Source organism: Lontra canadensis, unplaced genomic scaffold, assembly GCF_010015895.1.
Source record: "Lontra canadensis isolate GAN:19392208 unplaced genomic scaffold, GSC_riverotter_1.0 scaffold31, whole genome shotgun sequence".
NCBI lineage: Eukaryota > Metazoa > Chordata > Mammalia > Carnivora > Mustelidae > Lontra > Lontra canadensis.
Genome location: NW_022631025.1, coordinates 145,023 through 164,240, shown reverse-complemented (window position 1 = coordinate 164,240; position 19,218 = coordinate 145,023). Strand labels below are relative to the sequence as shown.

The following is a 19,218-nucleotide window of genomic DNA, read 5'->3' as shown; positions in this document are numbered from 1 at the left end:
GTCTGGAAGCAGCAGCAGCAATGGAAGGGGGCCCAGGAGCCACCTCCCTCTTCACCAATCCAGCCGCTGGCTAACGAAAGCAAAGACGTGCTTCATTTACCGACTGCGCCCGAAGAAAGCCTTGTCTCTCGTTCTGAGAGCCTTCCAATCCCGTCTTCTGCAAGTCACGGGGATTGTGGGGTTGGTTTGAGGCCTCTCGCCCCACACCCGCGGCCCTGCCCCCATGCAGTCCCCGTCCCAAAACAGCAGCAGCAGCAGCAGCAACAGGGGCAGACTTGGAACCTGGGCTGCACCGACACGCTTTGGGTTCAACACACGTGGAGACGGGTCTCTCCAGGGTCCGGCTGCCTCACTCCTGCCCCCCCCCATCACCTACCAGGAAAGATGAGCGCTCCCGCCTCACGAGCAAGGGCCCAGGCGCCAGTCGCACAGGTGCTGGGCATTCTTTCCAGGAGACTCCTGAGATAATGGGGCCAGAGTGCCTGCGGGAGGGCCAGGAGAGGTGTGCAGACGGGGGTGCCTGTGCCCGCCAGCCAGGGGGACAGGACTCAGCTGCGGAGATGAGGGGCTGCCCATGGAGGCAAAGCGCCACACACACCCCTCCCCCTGGCTGTGAAGGCCACCTTGTGAGATCTTTCTTGGAGAGACACTAAAAGCACTCTTCAGAGACATCTCTGTGCATCCTTCCCACTCACGGTCCTATTCTCCTCTGAAGATGTGTCAAGCCCTGGCACGATGACAACGCATCTGGGGTCACCACCTCCCTGCTCCTCTCCACACTTGGGCCACCTGCAGCAGTTGCCTGTTGACAAGCAGTACCCCGTGTTGGGATGCCGCACCCGGGCCGGCCGTGGTCTCCTTCTCTGGCTGGACACCCGGTCGGTGGGACTCAACCACAAGTGGGTGAGTGCTGGGTCTTCTCGGGGCCATGGCTCACCCAGCCCGCCCACCCACCACTCACGGTCCCAGCCTGGGCCAAGCCACGTGTGCGTGGGTCTGTGACGCGCTCAGTCCACTGTGTGTGGCCCCACGGGCGTTCCTGCGGAAGCCAGCTGCGAGGGTCCCCAGGACCATGTCCCTTGGCGGTCCTGCTGCACACAGACTTCCCGGGTCCGAAGACCGTCTCCCCAGCATTCGTGCCCCGCGCAGGCAGCTATCTGCTCCGGGCAACCCACCCCACAAGGATTCACCGAGGCCCTACTATGTGAACCAGCTCACACGCCAAACACCCACTTCTGTTCGACCCTAGGAGCAGCTCCTAAGCTTGGCCGCACCGTGGAAGGACGTGAGGGGGCTTCGTACATATTCCCAGGCCACGGGCCTGTGGAGTCACAGTCTCTGGGCATCAGCATGTCCTGCGACGGTCTGAAGGACGAAGGCCTACATCCGGGTGGGGCCGCAGGGTGGGCGGCAGACAGCGCCGGCCGTGGTCTGCCCCCGCCTCCCCCGGAATCTGAGCGGATTCCAAGGCCGCCCGGACCCCAAGGACAAGGAAGAGACACAAAGCCGTTAGCGGACCTGAGGACCGAGGAGCCTGGCAGTCTGCACTTTAGGTCCCCCCAAAACTCCCCTGGGAGCCCGAACCCCTGGGTGTGATGCCACCTGCCCCAAGCTCCCATGTACTGGAGGGAGAAGAGTGACCTCCCCCCGCCCGGGGTCCCAGCCTCCCAGCCCGGGAGCCAGGTCAGGACGTCTCGGGGCACCTCACCCCTGTCCCCTCCAGCCCGTCTGCTTGAATGCGCCGGGCCGACCCGCTCCCAGCTCCGGTCCGTGGCACAGTTCGTGGCTCCAGAGAAAACACGTTCCAGTGAGTTCAGATCACGGATTTCAGAACCAGGAGAGAAAACCCATGAAAACGTATTTTCTCTAAGGAATGTGTATCCAAAGAAACTACCTTAAAAGTTCATTCCAGGCTTTCAAACAATTATATATACATACATGTTATTAAATCTTCCCTTAAGAGTTTCTGTTCTGGGGCGCCTGGGTGGCTCAGTGGGTTGAGCCTCTGCCTTCGGCTCAGGTCATGATCTCAGGGTCCTGGGATCAAGCCCCGCATCGGGCTCTCTGCTCAGCAGGGAGCCTGCTTCCCCCTCTCTCTCTGCCTGCCTCTCTGCCTACTTGTGATCTCTCTCTCTCTGTCACATAAATAAATAAAATCTTTCAAAAAAAGAATTTTTGTTCTGAGGTGTTTCCCGGGTTTAAAATAGGAAAAGCGTGGAATGAGGTCCCATCTAGTGCAGCAAAACCCGAAACTGTAACACTAAAAACAAAGTCACCAAAGAGAACGAGCTGTTGGAGGGGGAGAGGTAACCTGGGGTTTCGGGAACCCCTACCCCACACCTTTACAAACACCATCCAAGAGTGGGAGATCTTCAGGGGCTTGGGGAAGGGGCAGATGCGTCATGGGGAGGGGACGGCCGTTACTCTCAAAAGCTTCTCATAAATTTTCCGTTTCCAGACCGTCTTGTTTCCAGGATGCTTAATGTGTGTCCAAAAGAGGGAAAAAACATCCTGGTGTGCGCCAGAAAACGTCTCAGGATCCAGGGTCCATAGATCATCCGTGCACGTTTGGCAAGTAGGAAAAAACACGTTTAAGGGCTGTGGTGTGCTCCATTTATCTTCCCCCACCTTGATTTTAGGCGACACAGCAGAAGTGAAAAAGTAAGACAGGATGAAAGTGCCACTGGCTCGCACATTCTAACGGAACACGTAAAAGAAGAAACGATGTCCGTGGCTCGATCTCACCGTCAAACGGCTACAGGAAATACTGATTTCAGGGAAAAGAGAAATCCCCCCACTCTCGTGGCCCTCACGAGACCGGTTTCGTGTCTGCCCGTTGCCTGGGGCCTCTTTTCCGCCTGGTCGGAGTTTTATTTTGGGACTCACAGTTTACTGGGCAGTTAACATCTTTCCGGTGTTCCTTAAACTGGGCACAGCTGACACGAAGCATGTTCCCTTTGGATCCTGAAAGATGCCACGCAGACCAGGAAAACAGTGTCCCTTTGAAGAGGCGAGCATCTCTGGTCGGCTCGTAAAGGCCCATGAAAGCAGGCGGTGCCAGCCGTCTGGGGACAGAGCACGCCAGCAAAACCACAAGTCTGAGACAGCGTCACCCTGAAGGCCCGGAGGGAAGGCACCGGGTCCCAGCCGGCCCACAGCCCCGCGCGGCCCACTCTGCATGCCAGGCCTGCTCCCACCGGCAGGGGGCCCAGACCCCGGCCAACGAACCCCCCTTGCTGGCTCTCCTCGAAAGGCACGTCTGTCCCCAACATGCCTACTTGTCCTCCTTCAACATGAATCACCTTTTTATAAACAAGACACAGAAACACTCAGACATCAAAACTCAAGGGTTCCCCGCACCCCCCTCGACGGAGGACCTCACATTCAAAATGCCCCATTTCTGGGCGGGCTGCTGCTGCCCAGGCTCTGTTCCCCCTAACCAGGCAGGCAGGGGACGCCCCCCGTGCCGGGCACCGCCGTCCTTTCCAGAGGGGAGGGGGCTGGGCTCCAGCGGACACAAACCCCAACCAGTCCGAAAATGGGATCCCTCAGACCAGGCGCTCTCAGGACAGCCCTGTTGCTCACGCACTCCAGCACTGCAGAAGCTGCGAGAAACCAGCAAACGCTCCGCCGGGGGTTGAAATAAACGGGCACAAAGAACAAGAAAATCATTTTTCGGCGCACAGTGGACGTCTGCTTGGGCAGAAACTGGAGAGAAGGTTTCTTTGTGAACTGGGAGGGAGAAGTGGATAAATTTCCCTCTGGTGAAGGAAACCCTAATAACCGACCCCAGGCAAAGCGTCAAAAGGACATGGAAACACAGACACTTAGAGCTCAGTCCCCACGAGGCGCAGGCCTGCGGGACGGAGGGGAAGAGAGCCGCCGTTCAACCGAGGGGCTCACTGAGTGCGGGGCGGGGGCCTACTTTGTCTTTAGCAAAACCCCTCGCCCAGTAGCCCAGGCTGACTCCCGGTGCGGCTGGCCCAGAGAGAACTTGTGTGTGCGTGTGTCTGCATGTGTCTCTGAGTGTACGTGTGTGTGTGTCACTGGGTGTCTGTGTGTGTCTGTGAGTATGTGTGTCTGCGTGTGTTGCCAGGTGTCTGTGTCTCTTTGTAAGTGTCTGTGTGTGTCGCTCTGCGCGCTGGTATCTGGGGCGGGGGTCAGCAGGGGCAGCAACAGGACCCCGCAGCCCCTCATCTCAGCTGTGTCACCGTGCTACCCGGAGGCCCAGATGCTGGGGCAAGACCCCCGTTCCCCTCCCCTGTATACACATCGGCCCGTGACCCTGAACCGCATCCTTGTCTGTACCCGAGCATCTGCTTCAGCTGCCCCTCCTGGGGGACCAGCAACTCGCACCCGCGCCGGCCCAGGAATATTCCAGAGCCCCACCAAGATGTGTGCATGCCCCACAGGCAGGCCGGCGCACGTCCAGATGTCCGGTGGGGGCGGGAGGCAGGGGCAGGCTTGGGGAGTGGCCAATAGGGGGGACACAAAGGTACCCGCCCACGCGGCTGACGGAAATCAGAGGGGAGGGGACGGATCGGAGCAGAAACGGCCAGCTGTGCAGTCCCGCGTCCTCGATCAGATCTCATGTCCCCGAGCAGACCCCACGTCCCCAAGCAGCCCCACATCCTGAGCGGATCCCCAGTGCGCCTGTGGTTAGCTGGCCGCGTACGAGGGCTTCTCAACCGTGTCACAGGAGGCTGTCCACGGCACCCAGAAACCCGAGTTCCGGCACGGGGGATCTGTACACAGAACACAGTCCAGGGCGAGCGCGGACCACAGGCCAGACGGCGCCGAGCTGCACCCAGCAGACTGGCTCTGGGCCCCGTGCCCGCCAGGGTGGAGCCAGAAAGCCCCTGAATCTTTGATCTTCAGGGCAGGGTGGGAAGGGTCTACACGGACAGCCTGGAAACTGGTGGGTTTTCGTGCCCACGCTCATAATCCCAGCCCGTCCGTCCTGGGTCCACAGGCCATCGGCGTCCCCTGGGCCCCGACCCCAGGCTCTGACGCCGGACTCGTCCTCTCTCTAAGCTTTCTGTGGCGTCGGTACTTTTAGATGCTCTTCGCAGAGTGTCCCGTGGCCTCAGAAGCAGCGTGGGCCAGACGCTGCACACGGCGGCCCCAGGACGGCCCCTCCACGCCTTCTCCCCAGGCCGCCGGAGGCCCGAAGGCCTCAGGAAGTTCACCGTCAGGGACTGCCGGCCCCAGTCTCTTGCAAGGGAGGACAGGTGAGATCTGGTTCTGGGTGACCTGCCCGGGGGGCGGACGACACAGGAACTGCGCTCACCGGCATCAGGAGGCGCTTCTCTGCGCCCGCCCCCCAGAAACGGCCTGAGCCCCCCACACTTCAGCGGGCCCCCCCGGGAACGGACGCTCCTGTGCAGGCACATGGCCAGAGTACACGTCCCGAGGGCCAGCCGCCGGCCCGTGTCCGCCTGCTGCGTCCACGGGACCTCACTGTCCTCCTGAGCAGTGGAGCATGCGGGCCCTGCGAGTGCTGGCCTCGACCTCCCTCTTCACGGTGAGGACACCACCACCCGCCATTCCTAGTCACCACAGCCTCCCTGAGTCCCAGACGGGGAGCAGGAACCGCCTGAGGGTCAGATCTAGAGGGTTCAACATTTCCCTCTGCCTGGGGCCCACAAGGACAGAGCTGGGAAGAGACCCAGGCCCAGGTCTCGGCTGAACACTGGGGAGATGCCTGGATCTGCCGGGTCCACAGAACTCTGAGCTAGTCTACCGGGGGCAGCGTCTGAGAGCCCAGAAGGCAGGGATCACAGGACACCTGGCCTCGGGGTGCGCTCCTTCCCCGCCCTCAGCCCCAGGGGTCCACACCCACCACCGGTGGAGGACACAGGCCCACAAGACGCCTCTCATGAGCGTTGCTGGGGGACGAGGAACCCACGAGAGAACCAGCAGCGACAGGGACAGGAGACGCGCAGCCCATCCTGAGTCCGTCTGCATGGCCTGAGCGCTGGGCTGGCGGGAGCGCCCACGGTTCCCCGGGGAGCGTCGCATGAGCAGCGTGTCTGGGGGCCACGGAAGGGCCAGCGGGACGATCCTCACCGGCAACACAGAGAGGCAGCCAGCTCCCGCCAGAGGGGCCTCCGTGTGGCCCCCGGGACAGCACAGGAGCAGAGCCGGCCGGAAGCCCGCACGGCCCCACCCAGACCACGTTGACCCGACCCCACCGCCTCCTCCAGACACGGTCTACACGCCCCCTGCGCGACACGCGCGGACAGGCCATGAGCCCCTCAGGAGGCGCGGATCTACACCGCGATGGCGGCTTCCCTGCGGAAGAGCTTCCTTCCACGTAATGACCAGCGGCCCGCAGACCCCACGTGGCCATGGCCGTCCATGCTTCCATCCGCGTCTGTACGTCACAAACCCCGGGGGCAGACCGGAGTCTGGAGTACCTGTCCCTTCCTCCTTCTCAACCCCTGCGCCTCTTCCTGGAAACCCCAGCCTCCCCGGCACCGGGAAGAGGTCGCTTGTCCCAGGAGGTCAGCCCACCCACTGGCTAAGCTGTCTGAGGAAAGGGCCAGACCTGCTCCTGGCCAAGCACCGGCTCCCCAGCTGGAGGGCGCGGGACAGAGCCAAAGCTGACAGGCGACCGGGGTTCCCAGGAAATGAAGGGGAAGGCCGCAGACATGCAGTGAACAGCACGTGCAAAGGCACCGGGACACAAAACCAAAGGCTGACAGCTCAGAGCCCACAGGAGGGGAGGAGGGCAGAAGGCCCGTCACGGGGCCAAGGATGCTGCAGGAGGCCAGGGAGGCTGCAGGGCCTGCACCGCGCACACCTAGGGCCCCAAATCCACACCCGCCTCATGGTGGACTTTCAGACAGCCCGGTCACTCGCGGACAGAAGCCGCACAATCCCGACACAAACGTGCCGCCCTCGCCGGGACGGCCTCCAGGAGCCCCAACTTCGAAGGCAAGGCTCCTCGGTGAGGGGCAGAGCACCCTGTTCTGCAAACCTCAGCTCAGCACAGAAGGGCTTGGCGTGCGCATCCCTGTCTGCAGGCCCGGCTCAGGCCTCCTCCCTGCAGACCCCCTTCCTTTCAACAGCCACTCGCTGCACCAGGGCCCTGGAGCTCCCCTTCTGAAGTGTTTTTCATCCCTGGAGTGGGGAGGAGACTTTAGCCGCCGCCCGCCCGAGACAGCGGCCGCCTGAGACAGCAGCATAAATCAGAAGATGCTTTAGCATTTCGGGGCAGAGGAAATGGTTCTCCAGCTAAGCTCCCTACTGTTCCTTAAAGTGATTATTTTGATTTAAACGCTGCCTGGTGACGGGACTTGCCGGCTCCCAGCTTAGGCCTGGAGCCCCGGGAGCCAGGAGCACAAAGGAACACTGTTGGCAAGGTCTGGGGCCTCCCGCAGGAAGGTGAGGCAGGCTCGCCCCGGCTGCTTCTACAGACCAGCACTTGTTCCAGCCCGAGGACGCGGCCACCACCGGCCCCTCTGCCCGCCGCCACCACCCACACGCTCCAGAACGTTTGGCCAGCCATGTGCCACCTGGCCGCTTCCTGCCGGGCGGCACCAGAACCTACACGGCTGGGAGGGCTGACGGGAGAACCAGACCCGGGTGCACTCACTGGGGCCAGAAACAAAGGCTGCATTTCATGCTTCTGGCCCATAACCCCAGCCGTCACCCGTGGGTCAGGGCCGGACAGAAACGTGGGGAGGAAGGAGCCCTGCATTTTGCACATGTGCGTCCTGATGCAAAGCAACCATTTCACGGTTTGCAAACTACTCCCAGGCAAAGCAAAATGCATTCTTGACACGGTTCAGAGTTACGGATCCGATCAAGAATGCAGGCGGGGGGGCGCCTGGGTGGCTCAGTCGTTAAGCGTCTGCCTTCAGCTCAGGTCACGATACCAGAGTCCTGGGATCGAGCCCCGCATCAGGCTCCCTACTTGGCGGGAAGCCGCTTCTCCCTCTCTCACTCCCCCTGCTTGTGTTCCCTCTCTTACTGTGTCTCTCTCTGTCAAATAAATTAAATTTAAAAAAAAAAAGAATGCAGGGGGGAGGGGGGAGGCTACAGTGTCCTGCTGGTGACACTCGTCGTCCTCTCTGCCGTTGTCCTCTCTGACGACCAGGTGGCAGCCCCCAACCCCAACGTGTTCAAGGCAGGACCCAGCGGGTCCCCCCAGCATCCCTAACCCTGCCGTCCGGCCTGGGCAGCTTGGAGTCAGCATTCATCCCAGAGGATCCCGTGCCCGGCTCCCTCGGAACCTTCTGCAGAAGGGGAAGTGTCCCGAGAGGACCCCGCGAGGGGGAGGCCTCACCAGAGCACCCTGCTGGCGCCCTGCCGGTAGACTCGGGGCCCCAGAGCTGAGGGGTGTCCGCGGTGTAAGCTGCCCAGCCCATGGTGTTCCATACGGCGCCGAGGCAGAGCGCGTCCCCTGCTGTCCCCGGGCAGCCCCTCTCTGCTCCCTGCCCGATTTCCAGTCCTGCTGTCTCCTCAGGGGCCAACCCCCCCACCCCGCATCCAGAGCTCGGGAGCCCCTGCCGCCCCGCAAGGCTGTCGGGCTGGAAATGTCCTTCTGTTGATCGTTCCTTGCCTTCTACGGAAGACAAGACGCATTTCCCTGGAAAACCCCAAACAGCAATGACTTCTGGAGAACCGTTTCTCCAGAAACTATGCGTCCAAATGCAGAGGGATGTGCTTGAGAAGTGCCCATCAGATGGGGGGTGAAGCAGAGCACACGTGGGGGTGGGGGAGCGGCACACAGAGCGGAAGTCGGCAGGGGACTGGGTTTCCCAGGAAATGAGGAGCAAGACCACACAGGCTGAGGGAACAGCACGTGCAAAGGCACTGGGGCACAGAGCGGCGCCGGGTGGGGCGGGGTGTGGAGCGACCCGGCACGAGTCCAGGAGGAGACAGCAGCCGGTCAAGGGAGTGTGAGCAGGAAGTGGGCGTGACCTCACCCTTTCCAAGAGGGCACGGGGGCTGCTGTGGTCAGGAGGGGCAGCAACGCACAGGAGCCCTGGGCCAGACACTGTCCTCAGCAGACGAATGAGCGGAGACTCAAAGTGCCGGCATCCTGTACCAGGCCCGCGAAGGGGGCCCACGGCAGGACCTGGAGGGAGCACCGCCCCAGCCAGACCAGCTCGTGAGCCAGGGGCTCTGGCGGTGGGGGCCACATGCCCTCCCCCGTGGGGCCCCCGCCTGGTCAAGGCCTGCGTTAACTACAGCAGGAAGGGCACTGTCCTCTGCGCACCAGTCCTGCCGAGCGCTCACCTGTGCTGTGCCCCAAGCTGGAAGGCTGTGCTCACAGACCTCACAGAAGCCCCAGCACACTCCCGACCAGGCTACCAAACCTCGCCCCTGTGTCGGTCAGCTCCGCAGCCGCAACTCACAGCCTGTGGCACGAGGCCGGAGGCTGCAGGTCAGGGCCCGAGGAGGGCTCCCCGCCTGGCCCGCACGCGGCTGCCTTCTGGCCGTCCTCACAGTGCCGGGAGAGCGCTGTGCTGGCACCTCCTCTTCTCACCAGGGCCCGATCCCGCCAAGGAGACCCAACACGTGGTCTCCTCCAGCCTTAACCTCCACTGGAGGCCCAGCAGCAAATACCATTCACAGGGATGTGGGGGGAGCGGAGACCACAGCACCCCCGGAGCGCGCACACACACGCGCGCACGTGCACAGACACGCTCACACAGAGACACACACGCACGCACACACTCGCACACAGACATGCATACAGAGGCACACGCACACGTGCACACCCATGCAGACAGCATGCACACACGTGCATCTGAGCACGCGCACTCACACATGTGCATCCGCGCACGCACACACAGGCAGGCTCCCAGGGCACCAGAGCAGACAAGGCAAGAGGCCACAAACAACATAATCCCAGCCTGGGACAAGAAGTCTGACCCAACATCACCCGCCTCCCACGATCCCGCCGTCCCCGGTTCCCTGCGGGGGGTGCCGGGCTGGGGGGTTGGGGGACATCAGTGAGATTGACCCCCGGCCCCCCACGGCCCCTGCTCCTTCCTTCCCGCCCCCAAGCAGGAAGGCCCCCCTCGTGTCTCGGCTGCCATCACTGCTGCGCTCCCCAGAGCCCCGGCTCCCTCGGCTGGACGTGCGTCTGTCTTTGATCTCCGGGGCTGCAGGCCTCCTTCCCCGGGATGGGAAGGGACGGGAAGCACGCGGGCACCAGCTTCAGCAGAACTCCCAGCCCAGCAGTTCCCGCCACGCGGTGTCGAAACCGCCTGGAAATGGAAAACAGATGAGCCTCGTAAAGGAAAAAGTTATTTATATTGTGGACTCCTCCGGAGCGAGCAGAAACTTGAAGAAGCTTATGACCTGGGGCACCAAACAAACGACACTCGAGTCCTCCTGCACCGAGGGGTGGAGGTGTTTTAGGGAAACATAAGACAAGGAAATGTGTTGACTTGATTCTCTTTCTTGATTTCTCTTTCCAGTAACGCACGCACGCTGCTCTCGTCAATCACGGAAAATGCCATTCGGGGAAAGCGCCCTTTCCTGAGAGTCCCCTGAAGGTCGGAGGAAGAGGCAGGTTTTAAGGTGCTTAGACCAGGGCAGGGAGCTGGTACCCCAACTCCGCCGGTTTCTCAGGGAGGGGAGGACATCGGTGTGTCCAGAGATGGGAGGAGACGCGTGCTTGGGGGCAGTGGCCCCTTCAGGGGTCTCCCACTTTCTTCACCCCCTGCTGAAACTCTGTCACTTCTCCAACAGCTGGACGTGAGGCTTTCATCCATAATATCATGCTGGCCTCAGGCTGGCCTACAGTTGGGGCCACTGGTCCTATGTTGTAGGATACTTCACGTTCAAAGACTTTCAAAGCAAATACAACCGTGAGAAACTCAGGATTGTTAACGCTCGACACCAGAGAACTGAGAGGTCAAGTCTACGGCCACTACTGTCCACAAGATCATCCACGCATCCACTTCCACACGGGGTCGCTCTGGAGGCATCCACAGGCTGCACACTGTGCAAGGTCACCTTGGCCAACATTACCATGGGACCAAACCCTTCTTGTGCCTTCGCGTGTTTTTAAGGAGCCTTGCAGGGAACGTACCCAAACTCCGCTCACACCCCAACCACAGTCACACGCATTCTTGGGCCTCTCTTGATCTCAACACAGAATCCCAGAAGGGAAAAGAGAAAAAGACCAGAGGAAGGGACCCAGGAGGTGACAATAAAAGGCAACGTGAGACGCATCTCAACAGACGAGCAGATGGTCCTGGAGGTGAGAAAACGCAGACCCTGAGCAGCACTGTGAGCTTCCGGAAGGCTCTTCGGCTCTGCGGGTGGGACTGACCCCTGCAAGGAAGCCCGCCACAAACCACGGCTCCAGCCCGAGTACTGGCCTGGCCGCATGGTCAGCTCACGCGGAACCCGGAGCCCAGGGACCAAGTCCACTGCCCATGAGCCCACGCTCCCGGAGGCCACTGCGGGCCACGCGACTTCTCTCTCAAGTTAGCGGACCCTGCTTTTCAGACGCCCTGGCGTACTCTGCAGCAGCCTCTGAGTACAGTGCCCGGGTCCTGCCGGGGACGGAACGGAAGGTCGCTCGGGCTGACCTCTACCTCCCCACGCGTTACCAGTCCGTCCTTCGCCGCAGACGCTTCTGAGCGTATCACGTCCTCTAAAGAGCATCACCGTGCATCGTGCGTGGACCAAAGTACAAAAGACTTCTTTAAATAACTGTTTTTTTAAGGATCCGGATTTATTTATTTCTAGAGGGGAGGGGAACACAAGGAGCGGGACGATCTCAAGCAGACGCCCACCGAGCTCGGAGCCTGAAGCGGGCTCCGTGCAGGACCCCGAGACCATGGCCCGAGCCAAAGTCAAGGGTTGGACACCCGACCGACAGAGCCACCCAGGCGTCCCTATTCTACGAATGACTTTTGTTCCCTGAGCCATGACTCCTTTCTCCATGGCCGTATCCTGTTCCCCGGTATGAATACGGCACGTTTGTGAGTTTGCGTTTGCGCCACTTCCAAAACAGTAAAGGTTGAAGGTTCTTCCTCTCGCCACGGACATCACTGCCATGAAGACCCCCCCACGCCCTGTGCCCCCAGCTCAGTGAGTCTGGAATGCGAGGCCAACACACGGGACCCCTGGGTCTGCGGGAGTGTGCGGCGTTGATTTCTCCAAGAGACAGGGCTAACCGACCTCGGCACGGATGACCGGTCTATGCCCCACGGCTCTGATCATGCCCATTTCCCCACACCCTCACCGGTCCCGAGCAAACCCCTCAGACCTTGCCAGATGATGGTGGGAAATCACAGCTCTTTTTACGTTTCTTAACACTAGTGCGGTCAGCAGAATCACGGTGCCCCGGAGACGTCCACATCGTAATCGCCAGGATTTAGGACTACGGTGCCTTACGCCACAGAAGGCACTTTGCGTTAAGAGTCTCGAGGCGATGACCCTGGATCATCGGGGTGGGCTGGACCCGTGTCATCCCCAGGGCCCTTGTGAAGGGAGGCAGGAGGGTGAGAAGGGGCCACGCGATGAGGCAGGGGCGGAGCCAGAAGGATGCTGGGCCGCAGCCCTCAGCGGAGGGGGGGCCCCGGTCAAAGAGCGTGGGTGTGTCCGGGAGCGAGAGGAGGCGCGGACTCGGATTCAAACTCAGCCCCACCGACCCACCTTAGGTTTCCGACGTCCAGGACTGCAGGGAATAACAGGTGTTTGTTTCCAGCGACCCGGCCCACGGCCCTGCGAGGAAGGTCCGGACCCAAGCCGACCACTCCTCCCGCTCTCCGGACACCCCCGGGCGTCCATCATTCACCGCCAGCACGAGATGCCCGGACTTGGCAGTCAGGCTCGGAAGCTTCCAGGGCCCAGTCCCACAAGACGGGCCTCCCCCCAGATACCAGTTAGGGGACAGGCTCCCTGGGGCCCCCACACGTCTGTCCAACCTGGCTGCAAAGCCGGGGGCTCCCGCGCACCTTGCCCGCAGTCCGGACTTCGCTAGGGGAATTCACAAAACTCAGGGCAACCTGTTCTTGTATTTACCGGGATCTCATCACGGCTACGGTAAAGAGCCAGAGGAAGAGGCGGCCAGCGGGAGTCCAGGAGGCCGGCGGGTCCGGGCTGTGGAGTGCGGCAGAACGGCTCCCCTCCCACCCCAGCACGCGGACGCGCAGCACCCGGGAAGCTCTCCAGACCTCGCCGTTCAGGGACTCTGTGTCATCAGGCGGGCACGGGAAGTCACGGACTCAGCCTCCAGGCCCTCTCCCCTCCCTGGGGGATGAGGCTGGGCCGAAAGCTGAGCCTCTACTCACGACGGGGCCTTTCTGGTGACCAGCCCAACCTGAAAACACCCAGGAGCCCGCGGCGAGTCACCCTGGTAGAAGGAGACGCTCCTATGGCCCAGGAAACTGAGGGATTTAGGAGCTCTGGGTGAGAAAGGGAGCAGAGACCAAATCCTGAGTTCTGTTGTCCCACCTGGTGGTGCGGAAGGAAGACAGACGGGACAGAACCCAGCCAGGCGGCTTGATGAGCAGGTCATGGAGCCCAACGGCACTGGGCCCCCCGGGGACGCCGAGCACAACACCCGCTCAAGGGACAGCAGGGGGATTTCTTCTCCGCTGGTCGGAGGCCTCAGGGTGCCCTCCCTGTGGGCCCCCCCGCCCCCGCTCCCCCGGGCAGCTTGCAGGACGCGGCAGGAAGCGGCAGAGGGTCGTGGTGGGTCGCGATGGCGGCCGCGCTCTCCCCCACGTGACGACCGGGACGAGCTCCTCCCCGGCGCACGTGCTCCGCCGCTGCTGTGCCCGGGGCAGACTCTACCCGCCCGCCGGGTCCTCGGGGCACAGGGGCAGAGCGAGAACTCGCTTCCGCCCTGATCACCTCTCAGTAAAGGTGACGTGCCTTCCACATCCCTTCCCAACGACTTAAGTCAAGGAACTCAGATCCGGGTTGGAATGACCGTGGTCGTCCGGCGTCTGTTTCGGGTCAGACAGGACGCCGGTTTGTTGCAGGCTCAGCTGACGCTCACTGAGGCCCACGCGCGCCCGCACTGGGCACATGGCTTAGAGCTCTGGGGTTTGTCCGGGATCCTCTGTGAAGGACCTCGAGGCCAGAGGCAGCCTTGGACACTCCTAATCTCGGGGTGCAGGACCTCCCGAGGCCTCCAAGAGCGTGGCTCCGTGGCAGACGCTTGGGAAGCTGAGGATCGTATCCGAAACGTGATCAGGCAAAAGCACTGTGAGAAAAAGCCCTTCCAGCACCAGATCTAGTCAGACGTGAGCTCTGACCTGCGGAGAATCGCTGAGGCCGACTTTGGCTTAAAGAAGCCCCCAGAGAACACAAAGGCCTTGTTTTAAAAACCGTGATTAGTAGAGACGCCTCAATCATTCTGCAGAAGGCAAGTGAAAACAGCCATCACGGGCTTAAAACCACACTGACAGTCTTCTTTTTTTAAAGTTTATTTATCTTTTTAGTAATCTCTGCCCCCAATGCGGGGCTCAAACTCACAACCCCAAGATCAAGAGTCTGGGCTCCTCCGACTGAGCCAGCCAGGCGTGGCCCCCACGGAGAGTTCTAGAATGCTTAAAATGTTTCCAAGAAAATGAATTAGCCCCACGTCAAGTTACTGTTCCACGCACAGGAACATAAACTCTAGCTCAGCTCCTCTCAGAAGCACCCCGGCCTTGAGCTCAATTCCCAGCCACAGCCCATCTCCCAGAGGACGGCTGGCCCTTCCCGCCGGTGGGCTGCAGCGGGGTCCATTCTCGCCATCCGAGCCTCTGTTCCGTGGGCCCAGGAAGCACCTACCAGGTCATCGAAAATCTGTCTTCAAGCCAGCCCTGCTCCCAGATGAAGTGGCAAACCAGCAGGTTCTCAGAAGCCTCAGTGAAAATCTCCAGGCCCTTTTGCCACAGAGAGCGTGCCTGGACGGGACATGGCAAGGCTGGACAGGACTGTGCCCTGACACGCCCTCGGCCCGGGGGTTAGGCACCCAGCCCAGCGCGTATCTCCATCTGGCCCAGGCCGCCGCCGCCTGCAGCCCTGAGGCCCAGGCTCCCGGGCTGGGATGGGGAGAAGCTTCCACACCCACCTGCTGGCTGGGGCACGTGGCCACAGCAGCGATGACCGCACTCCCTGAGCTGCTTGCACGCAGGAGGCAGGTAAGGGTCTAAGAGGTAGCCAGGCCCCAGGACAAACCCCAGAACTCTAAGCCGTGTGCCCAGTGCGGGCGCGCGTGGGCCTCAGTGAGCGTCAGCTGAGCCTGCAACAAACCGGCGTCCTGTCTGACCCGAAACAGACGCCCGACAGCCACGGTCATTCCAACCGTGGCTCTCAGCACGGCTCTCAGCGCCGAAAGGGCACGATCGCAGCCCATCAGGGCAAAGATGCCACGGGGCAGGGCCAGGCCACAGGGGACAGGGTCCCGTCACCCCGGGGCAGGCATGTGCTCCCGCTGCCCGCGGGCCCTCAGGCTCCCCAAAGGCCAGGAACTCCAGGTGCCCTCGTTTCCTGCAGGTTCAACAATCTGGTTTCCATTGAGTGCAGCTTGGAGCGCTCTCCCACCACATTTTTCTTTAATTATGATAAAAGAGAGTAACTTAATCAAGCATACATCCTGTTGAAATGAACATGAGAAAATAAAGGGGAGAATGTGGAGAAGGGGGTAGAAACCACACCCAGGGGTTCTCTGGATTTAGGAGGAAGCCTGCGTGCGGCCACCAAGCCCAATAAATAAAAACACTGCCTCGCCCCCCCCTCAGAATCGGGCTTCGGTCCTGCTGGGGTTAGAGGGAAAAAAGGCAGCCTGGCCCTGTGCGACTTTAGTACAGGGGACAAAGACAGTGTCCTCCCAGGCTGGCCCCAAGAGGCAAGCCTCTGTCCTGCAGCCCCCAACCTCGGCAATGGAAAAATGCGCACACACACACACACTCGCATGCTAACGCACACAGGCACCCACAGGCAGACACGGACATGCACTCACGCGTGCACATGCATGCACACGCATGTACACGTGTACCCGCTCATGTGCGATGCACCCACAGGCACACAGACATGCATGCATATGTACACAAGTGCACCCACTCACGTGCAAATGCACACATGCACACACGGACACATACTCACGTGCACACATGTGCACACACATGTACACATGTATCCACTCGATGCAAACACATGCATGCACTCGCAAGCACACGTGCGTACATACATGCGCAGGTGAACATGCACGCACACACACATCATACGCACGTGTGTACGCCAGTACATGTGTGTGCAGATATGCACATGCACACATATGTGAACACGTGCTAACATGTGTGCGTGCACACACATGTACACACACATACTACAGGGCAGTAGTTCCCAAAATATCTAGTGACCCACGGCAGTCCAGTGAGTCCTCAGAAATGCAGAGTCCCAGCCCCCACCACAGACCTGCCGTAGCCGGTCCTTGGGGCTGGGCCACGGAGTGTGTGCAGCCGCGCTCCGGGCTAGAGGAGAACCTCAGACACCTTGCACGGGTCTTGCTCACACAGAGGCAAAGTGCTGGTTCATAAAACAAGACAGTGATCCAGATGAGGGAGCACTACGCAGCACTAAAAGGAAATGAGTCCTCAAGCCCTTGAGACATGGGAAGAGGCAGGAACCTTCCACATCTGTCACTAAGTGACAGAAGCCACGGGGAAGAGGTGACGTACTATGATCCCAGCTCCAGGACACTCTGGAAATGCAGAACCAGGGAGACAGGAAAGGGACGTGGGAGCCGTGGGTGCTGAGCGAGCTGAGCCCCGCTGTGGTGGAGTCGTGGCGCCCCACACGCGTCCAGACCCACAGAGGGCACGCCGAGAGCCCCCAGGGTAAACGCTGAGCCCCAGGGATCATGAGTCAATGCAGGGCCGTGGACTGTGACAAATCCAGCAGGTGGTGGGAATGTTGACCGTGGGGAGGCATTTGTGGGGTCTGGAAGCACAGGGGAAATCCGCGCTTTCCACCCAATTATCTGTGAATCTACAGCTGCTCTAAAAAGGTCTATTTTTAAAGAAACTTGGAGAGAGATTTTATGACTTCACTTAACACTTTCTGTGCCCGTAGGCAGTCAAATGAGAGCCCTGAGCATTGCCTCAGGGGCTCCAGTGCCCCACACCCGCTCACGGATCTCAGAGTGACCCCTTGAGGCTCGTGCTGCCACCTCTGCCTTACAGCGGAGGCACAGTCACGGGCCCAAGATCACATAGCGAATGACTCGTCAGGTCCCAGTGTCCCTCCCCTAGACACACAGCCATGGTGGGCATCACACAAGGCACCAGCCCACCTTCCAGAGCTCCTAAGGAGAGATGAAGGACAGACAATGGACAGACTGGAGGACGGGGGCCTCTGAAGCCTGCAGGTCTGAGTCCAGCCACACGTGAGGCCCGGCGCTGGCAGGTGGGTCCACGAAAACACTGGGGACCCGTCAGGAGACACCAAGCCTGGCCTGGCCCCAGGTGAAAGTCCTCACCAGACAGAGCATTCGAAAGTCTTGCTCCTGGACACCCAAGAAAATCTCTGTTGAAGGCAAGGGTCCTTGCTCGAACATTCTAGACACGACCCATGTGGGCATCTCCAGCTGGTGGGAGCACTGTGAAGGGGGTCACGCCGAGAAGACCTGCCAGCCCAGCCCCACCCCTCCAAGAGACGAGGGTGAGCGCGGTCCCGTAGCACGGGGCATTGGGGAGACCCCAACAGGGACGGTTTGAGGGGGGTGCGGGGGAAACGTACCCGTGGGAAGGGCTGGGTCCAGGCCCCCCTGTCAGGGACTTCTAGAAGAGTGAACCCCTGGCCTGTATTTGGAGACGTTCAGCCTCGGAGGGAAAGGCTAGAGTCAAACCCACTCTCCTCTCTGTGAGAGGGAGGCAGTGGGGCTCCCGCGGGGGCCCCCCACTTCCGGGCCTTCCCTGACGGTGAAAACAAGCCAAAGCCCACCTGGGACTGTCCCCTGCTCTCCGGACGGATGGAGGCGCCTTATCAGGAACGGGGAGTCGGGAAGGAGGGGGCGGGGCGCCGTGATGCTCGACACATGGAACGGAGACCCACAGGCAGACCGGACCCCCAGGCACCGGCAGCGAGCAAGCTGAAAGCGACGGTCAGACAAAAATTCCATTTGCGAGAGTCCCAAAGACAGCAGCTCCTCAGGAGTACATGTCGTCCCCCAAGAGGGCAAAACCTCACGTCTGGGAACTATGAGACGAGGCTGACGGACTTCGGAAGAGCTCAGTAAACAGAAACGCGCCCCATGCCCGGGCAGACCGGAAGGTTCAGCACAGCTGGGATGGGGACACTCCCCAAATTGTTTGTGGACACAATTCCTACAGACACCCCAACTCTCTTCTGCGGAAACTGACCAGCTTCCCCTAAAACTCACACGGGAACGCGAGCGACCCAGAAGACTAGAACAATCCTGAAGCAGGGCAACAACGCTGGAGGCCTCACACGGCCCCGCAACCAGACGGCTCAGTTACGGTCCGGGAGGGACATGCAGGGCAGGGCAGTAGAGCCCCCAGTCCAGAAACGAGCCGTCACTCTTACGGGCAACTGAGTTTTGCCGAGGCTGCCAAGACAGCCCACTGGTGCCGGGACTACCAAACATTCACGGGCAAAAGATGGAGCTGAACCCTTTCCTCAGATACAGAAAAAAATGAGCTCAAAATCGACCCCAGAAAATCGACCTCGATGCAAGAACTGAAACTATAAAACGCTTAGAAGAAAACACAGGTGTAAACCTTCATGATTCCGTTAGACAATGGTCTCTAAGAGGGGACACATGATTTGAGTTTCAACAATACTGAAAACGTCTGTGCTTCAACAGACATCATGAAGAAAGTGAAAAGGCACCCACAAAACGGGAGAAAAAATTCGCACGTGGTGTATTTGATGATGGGCTTGTTTCCAGAGTATATAAAGAACACTGTTATGGGGGCGCCTGGGTGGCTCAGTGGGTTAAAGCCTCTGTCTCTGGCTCAGGTCATGATCCCGCGGTCCTGGGATCGAGCCCCACATCGGGCTCTCTGCTCAGCAGGGAGCCTGCTTCCCCCCCTCTCTCTGCCTGCCTCTCTGCCTGCTCGTGATCTCTGTCTGTCAAATAAATAAATAAATAATCTTAAAAAAAAAAAAAAAGAACACTGTTAAGGACCAAATGATTACATCCCCCCAAATTAATACTTGAAGCCCTAATGTCTGGGTATTTACAGATGGGTCTTCTGGGAGGTAATGGGTCTTGAAGGG

At 60.4% G+C, this 19,218-nt stretch overlaps 1 protein-coding gene across 1 annotated transcript in view; it reads right to left on the bottom strand.

The window, feature by feature from the left end:
- The window catches only part of ROR2 (receptor tyrosine kinase like orphan receptor 2), a 160,962-nt gene that overhangs the window by 80,942 nt on the left and 60,802 nt on the right, over positions 1–19,218 (bottom strand). The gene's annotated exons all lie outside the window — the stretch shown is intronic.